This window comes from Mus caroli, unplaced genomic scaffold (assembly GCF_978045245.1).
Source record: "Mus caroli unplaced genomic scaffold, Mus_caroli_1 scaffold_17, whole genome shotgun sequence".
NCBI classification, from domain to species: domain Eukaryota; kingdom Metazoa; phylum Chordata; class Mammalia; order Rodentia; family Muridae; genus Mus; species Mus caroli.
The window spans coordinates 39,647,292-39,666,035 of record NW_028227272.1 but is presented as its reverse complement, the minus strand read 5'-3'; the positions used below and the strand labels follow the sequence as shown (position 1 = coordinate 39,666,035).

The window sequence follows — 18,744 nt, the reverse complement described above, 5'->3', positions numbered from 1 at the left end:
TTGGCATCTCAAATTATAGCATGATGCCATAATTTAATTTTATCCTCCGGCAATCAAGAACAGAAAGATAAGATTAAGTCAAGCCCAGGCTTTCCTTCCTGTCCTTATTGTAACTACCTCTTCTCCCACACTTCACATTAAGGGGTCAAAAATGGAAGCTCAGGACATCTTTGCTGTGCCTGTCAGTCTCCACTGTGGTAGGCCATGATGGAAGTGGTCCTCAGGACCAGAGATGAGGTCATGGCGTTGACAGAGGTCACCAGAACTTTCTACCATAAATATTGTTTCCTCGGCCTCTTTCTTCTCTACCCGCCTCTGTCTTTAAGCAACTATCAACTGTCTTTTGCAAGAGAGTCATCGCACCATAGTAGTGTTCTTTTCCTTTGGGAACAAACATCTCAAGGGCTTCCAGAGCATCTGAAAGCATACCATGGAAAGAATTATGTAAGCTAGCATATTATCTGTTAGTTTCCACATATAGGTTTTAAGTTCATTTTAAGTCGGTGTTAAATATAAAATTTGTTTAAGGAGTCAAAGACTGACAGAAAAAACTGGCAGTTCTGCCCTTTCCCATTTCCTGCTCTGCAGAGGCAAGTTCTCTCAATATCACTAAGCTTTTGTAGTTACCTTTGTATTTCCTTTCTTATCACAGTTATTTATTATTTATTGATATTAGCTATTTATCTAATTATTCTCTGTTAAAACTGCCTCCCCTCTCTCTGCCTCTCTTTCTCTCTCTCTGTCTCTCTGTCTCTGTCTCTCTTCCTCCTTTCCTTCCCGCCCCCATGTGTGTGTGTGTGTGTGAGTGTGTGCATTTTGTACCACATGTGTGGAGGTCTGAGGGTAACTTGTGGGATAGAACTGTGAGGGTAACTTGTGGGTCTTTGGGCCTGGAAGAAAGCAAGCACCATTACTGATGATCCATTGTGTTGTCTACAGCTAGTTCTGTATGTCTGTTGTGGCCAATTGGCTGCTACATTTCCTCCCTCCACATTTATTGTAGATATTTTCATTATCTGTTAATCTAGTACTTTGGAAGTCAAGTCTGCATCTCTCTCTCTCTCTCTCTCTCTCTCTCTCTCTCTCTCTCTCTCTCTCTCTCTCTCTCTCCCTCTCTCTTTGTCTGTCTCTGTCTGTCTCTCACTCACTCACTTAAAATTTTATTCTTTTTGAGATTTCCATCTGTGAATATTATATTGGCATCATTTCTATCTCCCCTTCTCTCTTTCTAAAAGCTTTTTTTTTTTGGTTCTTTGTGAATTTCACATCATGAACCCCAATGCCAATCACCTCCCCATCCCTTTGTATCTATTCTTCCATGAAATTGTCTTATAAAACCTATAGCATCATGTGGGTATTTTAGTAAATTGTATCTGGAACCTAAAACAAAAGTAAAACTACATTAAAAATTTACATTGACAGTTGGGGAATTAACCCAGTTGGTAAAGGGTTGCTATGCAACCATGAAGATCTGAGACCAGAATGGAGGAGAGGAAGAATAATAAAAGTTGCCTACTGAGTCTCAGCCTAGTGCGGCCACTGGGAATTTCTGTTAGAAAGTGATTCTATAGGGTCAGCTGGTGACACAAAGAAAGGGGAATGGGAAATTAGCATTGTCGGTCTTCAGGAAGCTGGAAATAAATTTATCTCAAGATTCATCTATAACACCTCTGAATAACACCTTAAGGACTATACATCTTACTACAGAGACACTCTCTCATACATTTTCATTGCTGCTCTATTCATAATAGCCAGAAATTAGAAACAGTCTACATCTCCATCAACTGAAGAATGGATAATAAAAATGTGGTATATTTACAAATGTAATGCTATTCATCTATTAAGAAAAATTGCAGCTAAATGGAGAAAGCTAAAAAAGAACCATCCTGATTGAGATAACCCAGACCTAGATAAAAGGACAAATATTGCATGTTTTCTTTTATATGTGGATGCGAGTTTTTAAGCTTTCAATATGTGTGCCACAGTCTCAATAACCACAGAAGTTAGCTACATAGTGAGAAACCAGAGGGGAGTGGAGGATCTCTCAAAGAAGGGGAAATAGAATATAGTGCTGTGGATTTTAAAGGGGAAACTTTACTAAGAGGATTAAACAGGGAGGATGATAGGAGAGAAGGTTAAAGGATGGAATATGGGGGTAGAACAACTACCAATAAAGGCCTTTGAGAAAAAAAAATAGAAACCTACTACTGTAGCAACTTCCTAAAATATTTACATATATGAAAAAAAATGAAACAGAGTCACCTTATAATGAAGAGGATAATGTACCAACCAGGCATGTCACCAAGTAAAACTGTTGCGGCCTGCCCGCAGTCCACAACACGAACGGTTCAACTGAGAATGGCAGTTCAAGCTGAAAAGAGAGGAATCTAGACGGGGCGGAAGAAAGAATGGAGCTAAGACAACAAACATTCTGATCAAAGCTCAATTTTACTATTTCCAGACACTCAGTTACAAAGGAAGGGGGAGGGAACCCAATATCCCGCCAAGTAACTCAGGGTCCAGTAGCAGGACGAACACGTTTGTGCCTCCAGGCAGCAAAGGCAGGTTCCAGCAGTAGGCGTGGCAGGACGAATGAGCAGGTAGCTCCACCCTTGAGCAAGCAGGTTCCAGGCTGGGAGAAGGGAGGCCACATCTCCTCCCATTAGATAACAAAACAAACAAAAATAAAAAAGGGGCTGGCCTGAGGCAGAAAAATTATTTATGTTCAATAGTTCTGCCTGAGTTCTTAGGGCTAAAGAAAAAACCTGTTTCCGTGGGATTCCCTAACTTTTCTAATGGTAAACTGTATTTGGGTAAGACTGTCTTTATTATCCTAGTAAACCACTAACAGAATAGGCTCTGACTTTATAATGCTAATTAGTGCTGAATAGGTAACTACCTGTTTGCATTTTAAGTAGGGCGTTGGAACCCTGGCTGAGTTTAACTAAACAAATTTAGAATAACACTGAGCTGATATTCCTCCGCAATTTTTGATGGCAGCCAGGGAAACAGGGAGAAGGGGTAAGACCAGCTCTTTAGTACAAGGCCAGTTGGCTTTTTTATTTGGGTGGGAGGCAGTGAAGGGCTTGCCCTTACGACAGTAAGGTCTCCAACCTCTCTCCCCCCTATTAATTAAGTTTAAATAGGCAATGCTTAACAGAGGTGATCAAATGATTTTTTTCATCCATAGATGAGTGGGCCATTAACCTTGACTTGGGTGGACATTGACCTGATTCCTCCCGTGAGTGTTATAACAACTCACATCTGTGGCTCTTGGTATCTTTTGGGGAGGGGAGGCAGAGCCTTAGGTATTTTTGGTTTTTAGCTGGAATCAGATACCAACCTCTTTCAAATCAGGTGTGTCGCACAGGGAACTCAGAAACGGTCAAGCTGGACCTTCCCTCCGCAGTAATCTCCTGCGCCAAGCGGTACCCATACTGTATTCATATGATTATGAATCAGTATCGCAGTTCTGAGTTATGCGCGGTCTCTATATGAGACTTGTCAACCTCAGATTTAGCAAGGCCTAGACAAGAATTATGTCAGTATTAACACCATTAATTTTGGTTAAAATAGGAGCTGAAAGTCTTTCCTCTTCATCCCTGTTATTCCCAATAGCCTGAGGAACTAAGGACACCTTGCAGTAACAGCAAGGGTGAAAAGCCAGAGGCCAGCTAAGGGACTAAGCCCATCTCTATCAAAATAAGAACTAATCTCTGTAAATATATGAAATTTCTACTTCCCTAGCTCTCCTGGTAAATCTAAATCTTATCTTAGACTGAAAGCCATGTGCTGGGATGTCCTTGGGAGGGAGATTAGCAGTACCACCTGTTTGCTCTTAGGGGCGGAGAACCGGAGAATGTAGATTGACCTGCTTGAGAAAAGAAAGAAATCTAAACAATGAGAGTGTAGCAATGTAAAGTTTCTGTTTGGAGAAGTCAATGTACTTTATTTTTAGATGCAAATTGTAAGGCTAAAGCTAATCTCCAGCCTCTTGTAGGGGAATTGGCTCAGAGGAAAACAGTTTTTTGGGAGCTTCCACTCCCAGCTGAATTCTAAGCACAAGAGGAATTTTAGTCTTTAGAATGATACTTACGAGAAGAGACAGAATCTGTGTTTACCTGACGAATTAATCTCTCTGGTAGCCACCGTGCTTCATCTTCATCTCGTGAAAAAACACAAACCGAGCCTCTTCCCCAGATTAGAACTGGATCCGGACCCTTCCATTTATTTGTCAGGGCGTCCTTCCATTTTACCAATGCATAAGAATTAGAAGTAACTGGGTGCCAGTGGCGTTCCGCTGCAGACTGACCTTTAATGTCAGTTTGCAAAAAGTTTAGGACAAATAAGGTGAAGGCAAGATGAGCCTTTGGTGACCTTGGGGGAAATGCTCTGAATTAACTTTGCTAGGTAATTTGGAATATAGGAATCTCTAATAATTGAACTGAATATTAGACCAGTCTAAGATTGAGTTAGAATGGCTGGTCACACTGAAGAAGAGTGAAAAATCATTATGACTCTATTAAATGACTAATTTTACTAAGTCTGAATATACAGTCTCTGAATCTTTTGGGTGAGAGCAAGGATTTAAGGTAAACTTCCCTTGAGAAGCATTAGTTAATAAAATACTTTCCACTTAGGAAACAATATATACTGAAAGATTAAAACTTTTGGCTTCTTGTAAAGAAGCAGAAACAATAAACATTTTTCTTACATAATGTAAAGCTATATTAGCCATACGTAGAGGCAAAATTTTCTAGTGATTACCAGTTTACTAGAAGCAAAAATCTTTGAATTTAAGCATTATTTTAAACATCTGAATAGATCTGTAACACTGTTAAAAAGAAATTTTCTTGAACACAGGGAAAAACTTTTTTAGGCATTGTTTGCAAAACAAAAGAAAGGGCCACAAGCCGCTCTGGGGCTGCCCAGAGCCCTGTATTGACTCAAAGGTAAAATACTTTTTAATCTGAGCATTAATCTTAAATTTGCAATCAAACTGCAAGCTGCAGTCAATGGAACAATGGCAGTTTTAACCATAATTTTTAAGTTTTTGTGCAAGGTTAGGATAATATCTACAACTTTGGGAAAGCAAAACCTATGTTTAAAACAATTTATCACTGTTAAAATCAATATTAGAAGCATTACTATCATATTATGAAGTTTGGATATCAATTAATACCTATGAATACCTATTAAAGCAAGCTTTAACACTTTAATAAAGAGGCATTGCTTTATATCTTATCTGAAATTTTACTATTTAGGATAGGAACCACATTAATCATTATCTAAACTAGAAATATCTTAAGAGACTCAGCCTCTGAAGCTTAATCTCAAACTCTAACTCGCTTAGCCGTGTGTCCCTATGAGTAGCACCTCCCAAAGTGGAACTATAGGTGAAGCGGGAGATTCGCAAGAGGACCAATTCTCATTAAGGCAATGGGCAATTCCTCTATCTGAGTGATTTTTGTTAAAATTCAGTCCATCATCAGAGTTTCCACATTTATCAATTTTTGAGTTAAGAAGATCTTTTTCTGAGGAGGCCTTCTCTGATAGGCACTCCTCCTGAGATACCACAAGCTCTGCCTGAGGGCAATTTAGCCCTGGAGAAGTTGCATCTTTTATAGCATCATTTACAAACGCCCAGAGACCTAGGGTAAAATTATCTGTCTGAGCGATATTCAGGGCCTCACCAACTTTCTCCCAGGTTCCACAATCTATCGTTTCTTCTTCCTTGAAACATGGACAACAGCTATCTATCTTATCTAAAAAATTTCTTACTAATTGTACTTCAAGCCTTACTCCTCTGGCCTGAAACAACTCCTGAAAACTAAAAACAACCGCCTGATCCATGACTTTAAACCCTTCCTTCTTCCACCTAAGCAGCTTTCTAAAAAGCTGCGGCACACCGCCTGTCTCCGTATCTAGTTCCGATTAACGAACTGCTGACCCCAAGCAGAAACAGTGTTGGGTCAGCACTGATTCAAACTTGATTCGTATCCTACCGCATCCTCAGCAACACTTTACAAAACTGAAATTTTAGGCTAGCGCTAGCATGTGTACCTGTCCGTTGCTCCGATGCTCCGATACGAAGATCCTTTCCTTTCTTGTGGAGCTCCACACAGCAGCCGTTTCTCTTAGCATCCCTCTGCCATTCTTCAGGTCCCTGTTCGGGCGCCAAACTGTTGCGCCAAACTGTTGCGGCCCGCCCGCAGTCCACAACACGAACGGTTCAACTGAGAATGGCAGTTCAAGCTGAAAAGAGAGGAATCTAGATGGGGCAGAAGAAAGAATGGAGCTAAGACAACAAACATTCTGATCAAAGCTCAATTTTACTATTTCCAGACACTCAGTTATAAAGGAAGGGGGAGGGAACCCAATATCCTGCCAAGTAACTCAGGGTCCAGTAGCAGGACGAACACGTTTGTGCCTCCAGGCAGCAAAGGCAGGTTCCAGCAGTAGGCGTGGCAGGACGAATGAGCAGGTAGCTCCACCCTTGAGCAAGCAGGTTCCAGGCTGGGGGAAGGGAGGCCACATAAAACCACCAATGCTAGGAATGGGTTACATCTTGTGAAGTCATTTGCCAAAGTGGTCCTATGGAATACAACCCCCAACCCCCACACACCAAATCACAAGGTATTGTGAAGGTATTGGTTACTTTCCAGCACCTGATAGTAAGGCCCTATTGCTAGAGACACTATTTCCTTATGTCTTTGAACATGGAGAACAGGAGCTGGTCCAACTAGAAGTTTCCCGGCTACTGACTAGTGTTCATGGTGCTAGAAGGTACTCTGGACATGACTAGTGGATAAAGGCCATCATTCATAGCATCCTGATACAAACCCTGTGACCTAAAATAGCAACTTGCCTGCAAGTATCCTGGTGCAGTAGTAACACAAAGCTTATAGGAATAACTAACCACTTTTTACTAGATTTAACACTTACTCAATGAAAGAAATGGAACCCATACCTGACACTGCTAAAGTGGTCAAGAACATGAGCCTGGGTAAATCATCAGACTATGGTAAAACCTACTACTATATTCTTCTAAAATGACATAGTCATAATGATATATTACTATACCCATAATATCAATAGAGAAACTTCTTTTAGTAGTAGAAGAGAACTAAAACAGAGACCAACTGGACAATGTACAGAAAGTAAGACTTTGGAGTACTCAGTCCTAAGTGGGATATCTTCATCAAACTCTCCCTGTAGGGTTCAGGGAACTAGGCAGAATAGGAGGCAGAATGTGATGGTTAACTCCAAGAAGTCAGAGAGGCAAAGTGATGGATGACTCCAAGGAAACACTATCTCTTAAACACAACAGGACTGATTCACATATGAACTCAAAGACTGTGTCCGCATATACAAGACCAGGACAGGGTCAAATGAAATGAGATCCTTGAGAGGGGGAATAGACATAGGTTTTCACCTCTAACCAGGAAGCTATTTGCAATTAATACCTGCTATCAAAGTGAAAATCAGTTTTCTTTAACGGGTACATCAACTACACTCCAGGACCAACTTCATGCCTGGAAGTAGTTGGCTAATACACAAAGAACCCCATGTTTTTGTATATATATATATATATATATATATATATATATATATATATATATATATATTGTGTGTGTGTGTGTGTGTGTGTGTGTGAGAGAGAGAGAGAGAGAGAGAGAGAGAGAGAGAGATTTGTTTTGACATTGATTTGTTTGTTTGTTTGTTACTATTTTCATTGGGGCAGGGGGTGTTGTAGAGCAATTTTAATCCAGCAACATGGCTACTTGGGTAAAGGATCACATAAAAGAACTTCAAGGTCTGTCTGATTCAGCTGGAATGACACACCTTTATCCTAGCTGTCCTGGAACTTGCTCTGTAGACAAGGCTGGCCTCAAACTCACAGAGATCTACTTCTGCCTTCTGAGTGCAGGAATTAAAGGCATGTGCCACCACTACATCACCATTTTGGTACCAGCCAAGTACCCTGATTTTTAACTCTTTCATTTTTCATTTTTTGTATTAGCTAGAATACAGCCATGTCCTTAGTATACACCTTAATCACAAACAATGAAGGTAAAGTAAGTTTGTAGAAGGAAACAGCCATGTTTGTAAGTGACATCTAATTGAGGGGTTAAGTGACAAACCAGAGAAAGATTTGACAGAATGAGTCACAGATAGGATATGCCCAACTTTTATGAGAACAGCCTAGGAAAGAGAGGGGACTTAAGAGAGCAGCATACACACAGACACACACACAGACACACACAGACACACACAGACACAGACACACACACACACACGCACACGCACACACACACACACATATATCCTGTCCTGTGGGATTCAGTTATTCGTGGGTGCGAGGGGGACTGCAAACCTGGAAGAAAATGGGAGGAAGAGAAAAAGGAGCCGGAGACCAAGTAGAGGGGCCTATCAAGGTCTCCGTTTATTAGACCGAGATGCCTGGTTTTAAAGCATACATCGAGGGGAATAGGGAGGGGGCGAGGGGGAATTTAACAAAGAACAAAGAAGTGGGAATCTTCTGACATGAGGGCCAAAGTCAGGCTCCAGGTGGCGGGTACTCTGTGTCTTATCTCCGGAACATAGATCCTCCTTAACAGCCTTGGGGGGGGTCAGGCCGGGCTCAGGTGTAACTCATGTCCTTGGATGGCATGGGAGTTCAGGAAGAGATAAGGAAGAAGGGACTATAATTCAGCTTTTACAGCCTCAGGTGCCAGGAAGGGAACAGGGAGGAGGGAGTGACAACCGGCTCCTAGCACGAGGCCATTTGGCCTGTCAGGGTGGGAGATTGTGAAGGGCTCGATTTCTCATGGTATGGTCTCTGACACACATACAGAGAGAGAGAGAGAGAGAGAAAGAGACAGAGACAGAGACAGAGACAGACAGACAGAGACAGAGACAGAGACATAGAGAGGAGGCAGTTTTACCAGAATAGGTTTACAGAGACATGAGGGTAAAGACAGAATAAGCCAGAGAACAAGAAAGAATCAGAAAATTGGAACAAATTACCAAAGTCAGTTGATACCACACAGAGCAATTCAGTCAGAAGCTGAGAGAAGCAAATTTGAATCAGTCAGCTTGGAGAGGAGTTTTTGAGCCAGAATAGATGAGTTGAACCAGCCAGCCAGAGTTTAAAAAGAAGTAGAAAGTGTGAGTTCATTCAGCAATAAGCCTCCAAGATGACAATTACATTTGGTGAAAAAAGATACTTTTACAGATTTTTAAAAAACATATGATAAAAAGAGATAAAGAACATTAAGTTTGGTAGGTAAGGGGATGAAAAAGATCTGGGCGGTATGGGGTTAAAGAGAAAACATGATCAAAATATATTGTATGAAAAAAGTTGAATAAAATTGAAAAAATGAAAGAGTTAAAAATCAGGGTGCTTGGCTGGTACCAAAATGATGATGTAGTGGTGGTACATGCCTTTAATTCCTGCACTCAGAAGGCAGAAGTAGATCTCTGTAAGTTTGAGGCCAGCCTAGTCTACAGAGCAAGTTCCAGGACAGCTAGGACTACACAGAGAAACACTGTCTCAAAACAAAACAAAACAAAACAAAACAAAACAAAACAAAACAAAACAAAACAAAATGAACTTACAATAATAAATAAAAGTTCTTTATCAATAAAAATAACAAAAAGATGAGTTAAGTAGATTATAGGGTTCAGAACTAGAATCACATAGACATATATTGTTAATTTATTATGGAAATTTAGAGTTAGTGGGGGACTTTTCTATTGCTGGGATGAGAAACAGTAGCCACAGCAACTCTTCTCAGAGGAAGCATTGAATTAGGAGTTTGCTTACAGTTTCAGAGGTTTTGTCCATTATCATCATGGCATAAAGCATGATATGCAGACAGACCACTGGAGTAGTAGCAGTTTTCTCCACTGGGATGTCTCTCCATCCTACAATATTGCTTTTTTTTTTTTTTTTTAAAAAAAATAACATTCTACTTTACAACAGAAATACTTTAGCAAGTGCATGTATTACTATAAATCTGAAGATGTTGGTGAATTCAGTAATATTTTCTAGTCATTACTGATCCCTCTCTGGTCAGAGCTCATGTCTGTCATGTTCAGAGTTGTTTACCCTTCCACCTGTTAAGAGATCTTCCCTGCTTTTTCTATATAGGTTTCCATTGTCTGCTATAACTTAGTCATCTTAATTGTCCTGTGTTACTTTGTCCATACTAATTACTTCAATTAGGAGTTGTAACCTATCAGTATTACATACTTACCTCTTGCCTTCCTTCACTATGAAATCAACTCCAAGTAAGCAAGACTTAGTCCCTAGTTTATCATTGTATTCCTGCCTACCCATAGCATTTCTGGTGTATGGTAAATGCTCAATACCTATCTGTTAGATGGTCCAATGAATTGTAAATAACATTAAGAAGGATTGGGGCTACATATTGATCCATTTTGATTAGAACACAAATTGAGTCTCTCTAGCATATGTGTGGCTTCATTTTCTTTTCTTCGTTTAATACATTGCACAATTGGTGGCTTCTCTATAGAAGACCTCTTTTGTAAAAGACAGAAAGACAAGGTTTATGCTGTCCTCATGAAGCTTACAATTAATTGGGAGGAACAGAAACATGGGTCTTGATTAGCCAGCCCACTACTGACGGAGGAGTCCTTCAACCAGGAGAGGTCAGGCTGGGGCACAGGGAAGTGTGATATTGTTTCTATAGCTGGTGGGGTGCAGGGAGTTCCTACTCCCCATATTGAATGTCAGACTCTTGGGAACCACCATCACCTCCTAACTCCTGGGATATACCCCCATGTAGGGAGGATTCTTGTGTGTTATCTGTCTTCTGCTGGGTTTTCTCTCCCATATGGTTTTGATGGCTCCCCTGAAGCTCTAAAGCATGGAAGGAGTGCTGCCATAAGTTCCAGCTGGCTCGTGGGCCCCATTTTCTCACCTCCTTTCTGCCAACCCTGTGTCAGAAAGCTGGGCCTCATTCCCACTTATCCAGCCTTATTCAGAGTATATTCCCTTGAACACAGTCAACCTTAGAATGGAGGAAGGAATGTAATCAGGAGTGATGATTTTCCTAATAATCTTTGGATCTTTGGCCTGGAAACCTTTACTAATAGTGACTCATTCCTTTGAATTAATGCATTAGCCTCCTTTGGCATTCTAGTGTTTCTGATGATAAACAAGGGGGCTTAATGAAATATTAAAGCAATAAAGAAGGAGATAACCAAAACATTTTAAATCTCAGTGTGAAAATGGGAACTAGGTATTTGGCAGGGATCCGGTGTATGTGTGTGTATGTATGCTTGTGCATGTATATGTATGTATGTATGTATTTAGGTACTTGTGTATGTGCATGCATGCATGTGTGTGTGCTTGTGAACACACATGTGAATTGGTGTGGTGTGTATGTGTGCCCATATGCACATGCACACACCTGTGCATGTGTGTCCATTGACAGGATAGAGACAGTGATCCCACAGAAAGCGGATTGGCTGCTGTCTATGATTAAGTTTCCTGAATCCTACCTGTCTCTGGAACAGGCATCCTTATCACAGGCCATCAGCAGACTGAGCAATGGAGCACTTAGTTTTAACTCAGGGAGACCATGTTTTTGATGCCTCTTTTTTTTTTTTTTTTTTTTTTTTTTTTTTACAAGTGGGGGAGTCAAAGGTCTTGGTTCTGGGGTTAGAGCAACGTTGACTTGCTTCTTGTTTTATTGTCGAGCATGAAACAATATATCTTTAAGTAGCAGTTTATGCATTCCTAGGAGACAGATGGCAAAAGTGTCTGCTTCATAGAATTATAAAGATTAAATGAGCTAAAGTAGTAAAGCACATAGCAAAATCCTTGGCTCACATCAGGAACTTGATAAACACTGGCTATTTAAAGTGGAGTTATTAAAGGGAAAATTTTCCTACCAAATGGAGTTGTGAATGGCTCTCCTGATGCCGGAGATATTGGACCAGCCAGCATCCTCTCAGCCCTACTTTTCTCTGCATTTAAATTTTCATATCTTCAAAATGATCTTGACAATTCATTTTACCTACAAACTCCCCAAGAACAAATCACTTCAAAAATTAAGACAATTAATCTTGGATGAGACATTGTGTCCTAGGGTATCTTCAAATCCTAATAACTTTGGAGAGCATAAAAGAGCTAGAGAAGATGCATTTGTGTGAAATACTTGTATTTTGTGATCCTAAAATTATTGCTTACCTGTTTCTCTTGAGATGGCCTGCTTTTCCATTGGCTAGAATAGAGCAAGAGTCAGCACCTGAGCCTTTGAAGACACAAGGTTCCTTAAAATGTCTAACATGAGATTTGGAAAACTTACTGAGTGATTCTAACAGGCTACCTACCTAGTTCTTCTATTCTTAAAGGCTAAGGAGAGGTATCAACATTTTTCTACCTGTCTTGCTCCAGCAGCAGATATGGGCTCAGAACTGATAGTTAAAGGCTGAGACCTAGTGATGAAGCTGCTGCTATTGTTTAACTGAATATATAAAATGTACCCATGAAACTATGCTCTAAATAATTATATTTATGCCTCTAGATTATTAGTTCTGTCAATTTTGTACAAAGAAGCCTCCTCTTGTAGTGGGTAGTAGTTAATGCAGAGTCTCGTAGCTGCTCAAAGTGTTGAGAATAAGGAACTTTGAGTGTGTAGCCTTAAATGGGATATTCATAGCACTTCCTCCAAGGCTTATAGAGTATCATGACTATGGGGACAGAAGGAGCAAGAGACAGAGGATGAGGTCTGGAATCTACCTTCTGGAATGGCATGTAATTTGCATTTGAGAGCTCATGGAAGCAGATTATCTGCATAGGACACATACAAGATTGGAGTTGCAGACATCCCATCAGGAACTTGGAAAGGCTTATGAGTGTGCAGTCCTTTCTAAGGAATTACTGGCTGTTAATGGTACTAGGGGAAAAGGAGACTTTTTATTGAGTGGCATGGCCACTAACTGTTAAGTTTCCTATGTTCCTATAAATAGCCCCTTTCCCATGATTATGTAAGTAGCTCTACTTAAAAATCACTGAATCACTAGAACAAACAACAAAAGTCATAACAGTAGAAGGGGACTTACTAGGAAGACAATGGATTAGTGCAAATTGGAGGAGGACACGAGGGATAATGGAGAAATGCACATGATCAATACATTATAAACATGTATGAAAATATTATAATGAAACCTACCATGCATACTTAATATATCCTAATTAAATTCTTTAAATGAAAAACAAATCTATTCTCTCAAAGGAAATGTGGTTTGAGGTAGCCAGGTTTAGATAAGTTGTCACGATAAATTACCCATGTGATTAGTTTTGCTAGTCAGGTCATCTGCTTCTAACAACATAAGACTTTCTGAAGATCCATGGATTTATCTGGAAAGTCTAGAATGCAAATTCTTTAGTTCTATCCATAGAAAGTAAACTATGGACAATTCAGAGTAGGGCCTTGAGATAAGAATTTCTAATGAGCTCCAATGTGTAATTTTGCATTAATGTAATTTGTACCAGATGCAAATATATATTCTGAATTACAGGCATATACATCAAGGTGTCAGTTACAGAGTTAAGAAAAACCCTCTTACTTTTGTATTTTTAATTCTGTTTTGTTGCAAATATCTCATTTTCCTACTGTTTAGAAATGATTTTGTTGCTTAAAAAGATGAACAGGACAGAACGAGAGAACTTACAAGGCAACTTCCATTGTTAACATATCAAGACTGGGGGCTCTGTGGATAAAAGTGCTTGCTGCCAACCTGATGATTTCAGTTCCATCCTGGGACTCACAGGATGGAAAGAAAGAACTGCAAGTTGTAATTGTCCTATAACTACCACACTTACTTGCATGTATATGCGCACACACACACACACACACACACACATAGACTCACATACATATACACACAGATACACCCAGACTCGTGCACTCACAAATAAAAACCATTAAAATATATTGTATGACATTCTTTTTTTTAGATTTATTTATTATTATATCTAAGTACACTGTATCTGTTTTCAGATGCACCAGATCATTTCGGATTGTTGTAAGCCACCATGTGGTTGCTGGGATTTGAACTCAGGATCTTCAGAAGAGCAGTCGGTACTCTTAACTACTGAGCCTTCTCTCCAGCCCTTGTATGACATTCTTAAGAAATAAAATCACTGAAGACATAATACAAACCTTTAAAAATGATAAGTAAAAAAGGCACAAATACTATCAATTTTGTAGCAAAGTAGAAATAAAAGGCGAACACACACACACACACACACACACACACACACACACACACCTGTTAAAGGAAACACAGAAACCAGAGATGTTGGTGTAATGTTGAACATGGTTCTGTAAAGTAGAAGTGATAGTGAAGAGAATGGCATTTTTTTCTGTTTATCTTTTCAAACATTATTGACTCAAACTATATTAATATTTCAATATTCTAAAAGAATATGAATTCAACAAGCATAAACTCCAAGAATTGAAAACAAATAGAGATGCTTGAACTGAGCTTTAGATCAAGTTAATAAAACTAGCATAAAGTTTTCAATTGAGAAAAAAAAAGGAACTGTATCCCATCATTGGATATTTTCTAAAGACAAAGTCCTTTGTTGGTAGTGGCTTAGTTTGAAGCCATATATATTTTTTTTTTATGGATTGGCAAACTGAACAAATGAGCAAATGTGTGGGTGTGTTAGAGAACAGTTTGCACCATAGGAGACACAAATGTGAATCTGGGTGAAGACAAAGACTCTGGTGTATGGGAGTCTTGTGGAAGGTAAGAGTAGAAACTTCTGACCTCATTAGAGTGGGTCTACTTGCTGGGTAGAATGAAGCGTGTGGATGAGATGATGTCCAGGAGTGAGGAATGCCCTTGTCATCCTTGCCTGGCTTTTTAACTACCCCCTCCCATTCAAAGGAAAGAGGGTTTGATGAGAAACTGGTCCGTGATAATGGAGACCAAGATGTGTTTCAGCATGAATTTGCACCAAAAAAGCAAAAATGTGTTCGAACACTGATAAAAAACATATTTAAAAACAAACAAAAACCACACATCTAGAAGCAAGGTTGAAGGAGGAATTTCTCCTGGCTAAATTTGGGGCATCTGGAATATCAAAACCAACTGGGAGAATGAATTATAAGCCATGTATTGTTCAAAATGCATGCTCATAACGGTACCAACAATACTGGAGGTGAATGGAGAGAAGAAAGATATATTCATCTCTACAGAGAATCATAACAGCAGAAATAATAGAAAATTATAATTTTCTAGGTCTGTTGATCAAAATTATAATAATTGATTCAAGTAAATCATCAAAGCATGCTAAAACTATTGAATAAAATATTGGTCCTAGGCTAGGACACATCATTTTTATAGTGTTTGCTTAGCATGCACTAGGCCCAGATTCAACCTCAGTACTGCACAGAAAAGTCTTTAGAATTATCTATTTTAAAAAATATTTGGTTAATTTTTTTTTTAGAGAAAGGCTATAGCACTAGAGAAACCAGGCAGCATTACTTGAGCCCCTTGATTAAATTTCCAACCACCACATTTGACAAAGGAGTAACACATGCTACCTAATATACAAGGATGGACATAATGTCTTACTGAAAATGTTTAATCATATTCTAGTCACAATGAAGTGATGAAATAAATTCAAACTGACAAGTATTTGGCAAAACAAGTATTCTTTCAAAAAAAGACAAAGTCAGCTAAGACACTGCTAAAATGTTGCTAAAGAGACAGAGCAAGTAAACATGCCAACTTCTTGACTGGTCCTCAAATTTTCAAAAATGTCATCAGAAGACATTATTGGGACAACTTGATAAATTAATAAAAAAAGTCATAGAACAATATATATCAGTTATAATTTTCTGAAAATGATACATTCTGTGAAAAAAATATAACAACCCTGTTCTCAGGAAAACTACAACATAATATTTAGGAATAAAGGATTCTATTTATCATTTAATAGTTCAAAATAAAGTCGGGGAATAAAGGGAAATGAATCAGACAAAATCAACTACTGAATCTAAATAAATAGTAGCACGTGTTGGTGTTATTACTATTCTGTCCTTTTGGGTGTTTAAAAGAAATGTCAAAATAAAAAAAAAATTGGCTCCAAGGTATTCTTAGTTACAATCAACATTATTACCAGAATACTGGGATAGACATGTGCTTATTAATAACCACATTGCTTAGTTACTTATTGTCTATGGTTGCCTTTATCCCATCCCCCACACCTCACAGGATGTGCTTAGGTCCCATAGCACCATAGCAGAGGAGATAGCTGGGAACATAACGAGTGTTCTCTGTCTTACCATCTCAGAGGGATAGGCCCCCACTTCAAGCAGGTCTCCCGAGAGCTAATGGCCAACAGAACATTATTGCAATCCTGGGATAAGATCATTTTTTTATGATAGTGATTTGTTACACTAGTTTGCCACTTGTCTGCTGCTTCCTTGTTAATCCAATAATCTATATGAGAAAAGCAATTTGACTTACCCTCTTCCCATCTGCCGCCCATCATCCAATCTATATCTTAACTATGAGTGATTTATTAGTGGCGTCTGTGCATCTCTATCCCACTGGCGGGCCCCCTCTTCAAGACTCCTACTTGGATGCACTCTCTGAGTGTGTTAGAAGGCAAACTCAGCACGAAGATTAAAAGCAACAAAGGAATAATAAACTGAGCTGCAGTTCCAGAGGTGGTTCTTCTCAAACGATTAAAATTTATGCACATGTGTGTGTTAAGAAGGTTCTTTGCTGAGCTAGTCTTGAGAATGTTTGAAACTAGAATATTTTTCATCATAACCTTGATTTCCTTAGCAGGCTGGAATTAGTTATGGGCTCCAGTGGCTCAACACAATGTTGTTCTTCTCAACTGAAGCTCCTGGATGCCCGTTCATATGAACTGGACCATAGTCTGTTTCCAAAGACCATGAGCAGAGATCAAAGAGTAGGTAAGCTATGGGGTAAAATATGCTGGAGTTTACCTAAAGAAGGGACTCAGTCCTCAAAAGTGTGAGTCTTAGTCTCTGCACATCAGAATATTGCCCATGGTTGCCATGGTTCCCTTTTCTCAAGTCACCCTGGTCTACTCAGAAACAGTGGCCCTAAGATGACACTCCCAGAGAAGGAACCCATGATCTTGGCCAGAGAGAGGGTGCGTAGCAGTGGCTGGCTGTCTTCTGTGAACTGGCCGTGCCTTTTGCTGAGATTTTTATCTGTAGAAACGTGCTGTACCTGGCCCAACTCAAAACTGTGTTAATGAGAGATGCATGGGTATGGATGAGCTCACAGGGCCCACCTTTACACTGTCTATGTGAGACCTTCTATGAAGGAAGAGTCCACACTGGATGGCGGTTAAGTCATTGGCTAACTTTGAACTCTTTGCAATTTTTTATTTCTCTGCCTTATGGCAAACTTATCTATTGTTTGTATCTCAGCCGTTTCTTTAACATGGGACTGCTGTTGCACGTTTATTATTTGCATTCTCCATTTCTCAATGTACTCGAGTTTTAATTCCATATTGATACTCTCGTTCCCATAAGCAACATTTTTTTTCTCATGTCCTCGGAGTTCTGAGAACTCCTCTTGCTTTGAATTGGCCTTTATATATGGGTTTGTTTGGCTGTTTCTAAACTTCTATCCATGAATATTCCTCTATTGTTACCTGAGACAGGGACTCTCTCCACTCCCTGCTGAGTCAGTGACACATTGTGCCCATTCAAGAGTGGTTTCTTGAGCTGATGGGTTTTAGGGAATAGGAAGCGAAAGCAGACAATCAGACAATCCAGACAATAGGTACATTCTTTCTACCTGTAAAGCTCCATCACTTTCATTCCAAAATCACCTTATGTTGTCATCTTGTAAGTAACCTAGCTGTGTGCTGTGCAAGGCGATAGTTCTGAACCCCATGCATTCCATTTTTGAAGTGGCTACAGGTTGAGATTTTGCACAGCAATTGGTATAAGTAGTTTGTCCTCATGAACTAAATGCCTGTTGTCAAGGATAGGAACTGTCCAGCTTCAGTCCTACTTGCCTTGTGGTTTCAGCACAGTACACTGTATTCAGAAAGTGTTCAATAATTGCTTGGGAAACTTTGTAATGACAATATTACATTTTTTGTTTGTTTTTTTGCTATGGTTTCTTTTCCTTGACTCATTTTCTTTCAGAACTGCATTATGAAACCGTTTCTTCTGTCCAAGAGTTGCATTTCTCTATAGAGAAATCATCTTTTTCCATCTTTTGCTTAATTAGCAGACTTGCTTGGGACTTTTCTCCCTTCTCTCTGACAGTTTCCCACTATTGTCTGTTTGCAGCTGTTCACAGTTGAGAAACCGAGTAGACATGTTAATGTGTGCCCGGTGTGTGGGAAGAGCACCTTGTGTTTCTCTTGGACTGGCCAGGCAGCCTGTTCCGACTTAGTCTTTCTAAAATAAGCTTTTCTTGGCAGCCGGGGGCTGGGTTATTTGCAGTTTCATTCTGTGGAGGAAGTTCTTGCTTGCACTAGTGATCCATGTTTCTATTTAGGCACACACAAACACTCGGATGCTCCAAAATGCCTCTTGTCTACACCATGCATCAAATGCCAGAGTCAACCTTGCTTGTGAACTTGTCCAAATGACTGGGAGCCAGCTTATGGCTTATGTTACAGGCTCTCTCTCTCTCTCTCTCTCTCTCTCTCTCTCTCTCTCTTAAATTTTTCTTTATTTACATTTCATG

At 39.6% G+C, this 18,744-nt stretch overlaps 1 long non-coding RNA gene across 3 annotated transcripts in view; it reads right to left on the bottom strand.

Moving 5' to 3' along the window:
• Positions 1–18,744, bottom strand: part of LOC110311980 (uncharacterized) — a 66,520-nt gene that overhangs the window by 32,352 nt on the left and 15,424 nt on the right. Inside the window, exons 2-3 of one of the 3 annotated variants that reach the window (XR_015045679.1) lie at positions 6,064–6,271; positions 2,430–3,871 (exon numbers count right to left, since the gene is read on the bottom strand). This is a non-coding gene — a long non-coding RNA (uncharacterized LOC110311980). Of the gene's footprint in view, positions 1–2,429; positions 3,872–6,063; positions 6,272–18,744 lie in introns of those variants that run through there. The other 2 variants (XR_015045680.1, XR_015045682.1) reach the window with 2 other exon arrangements.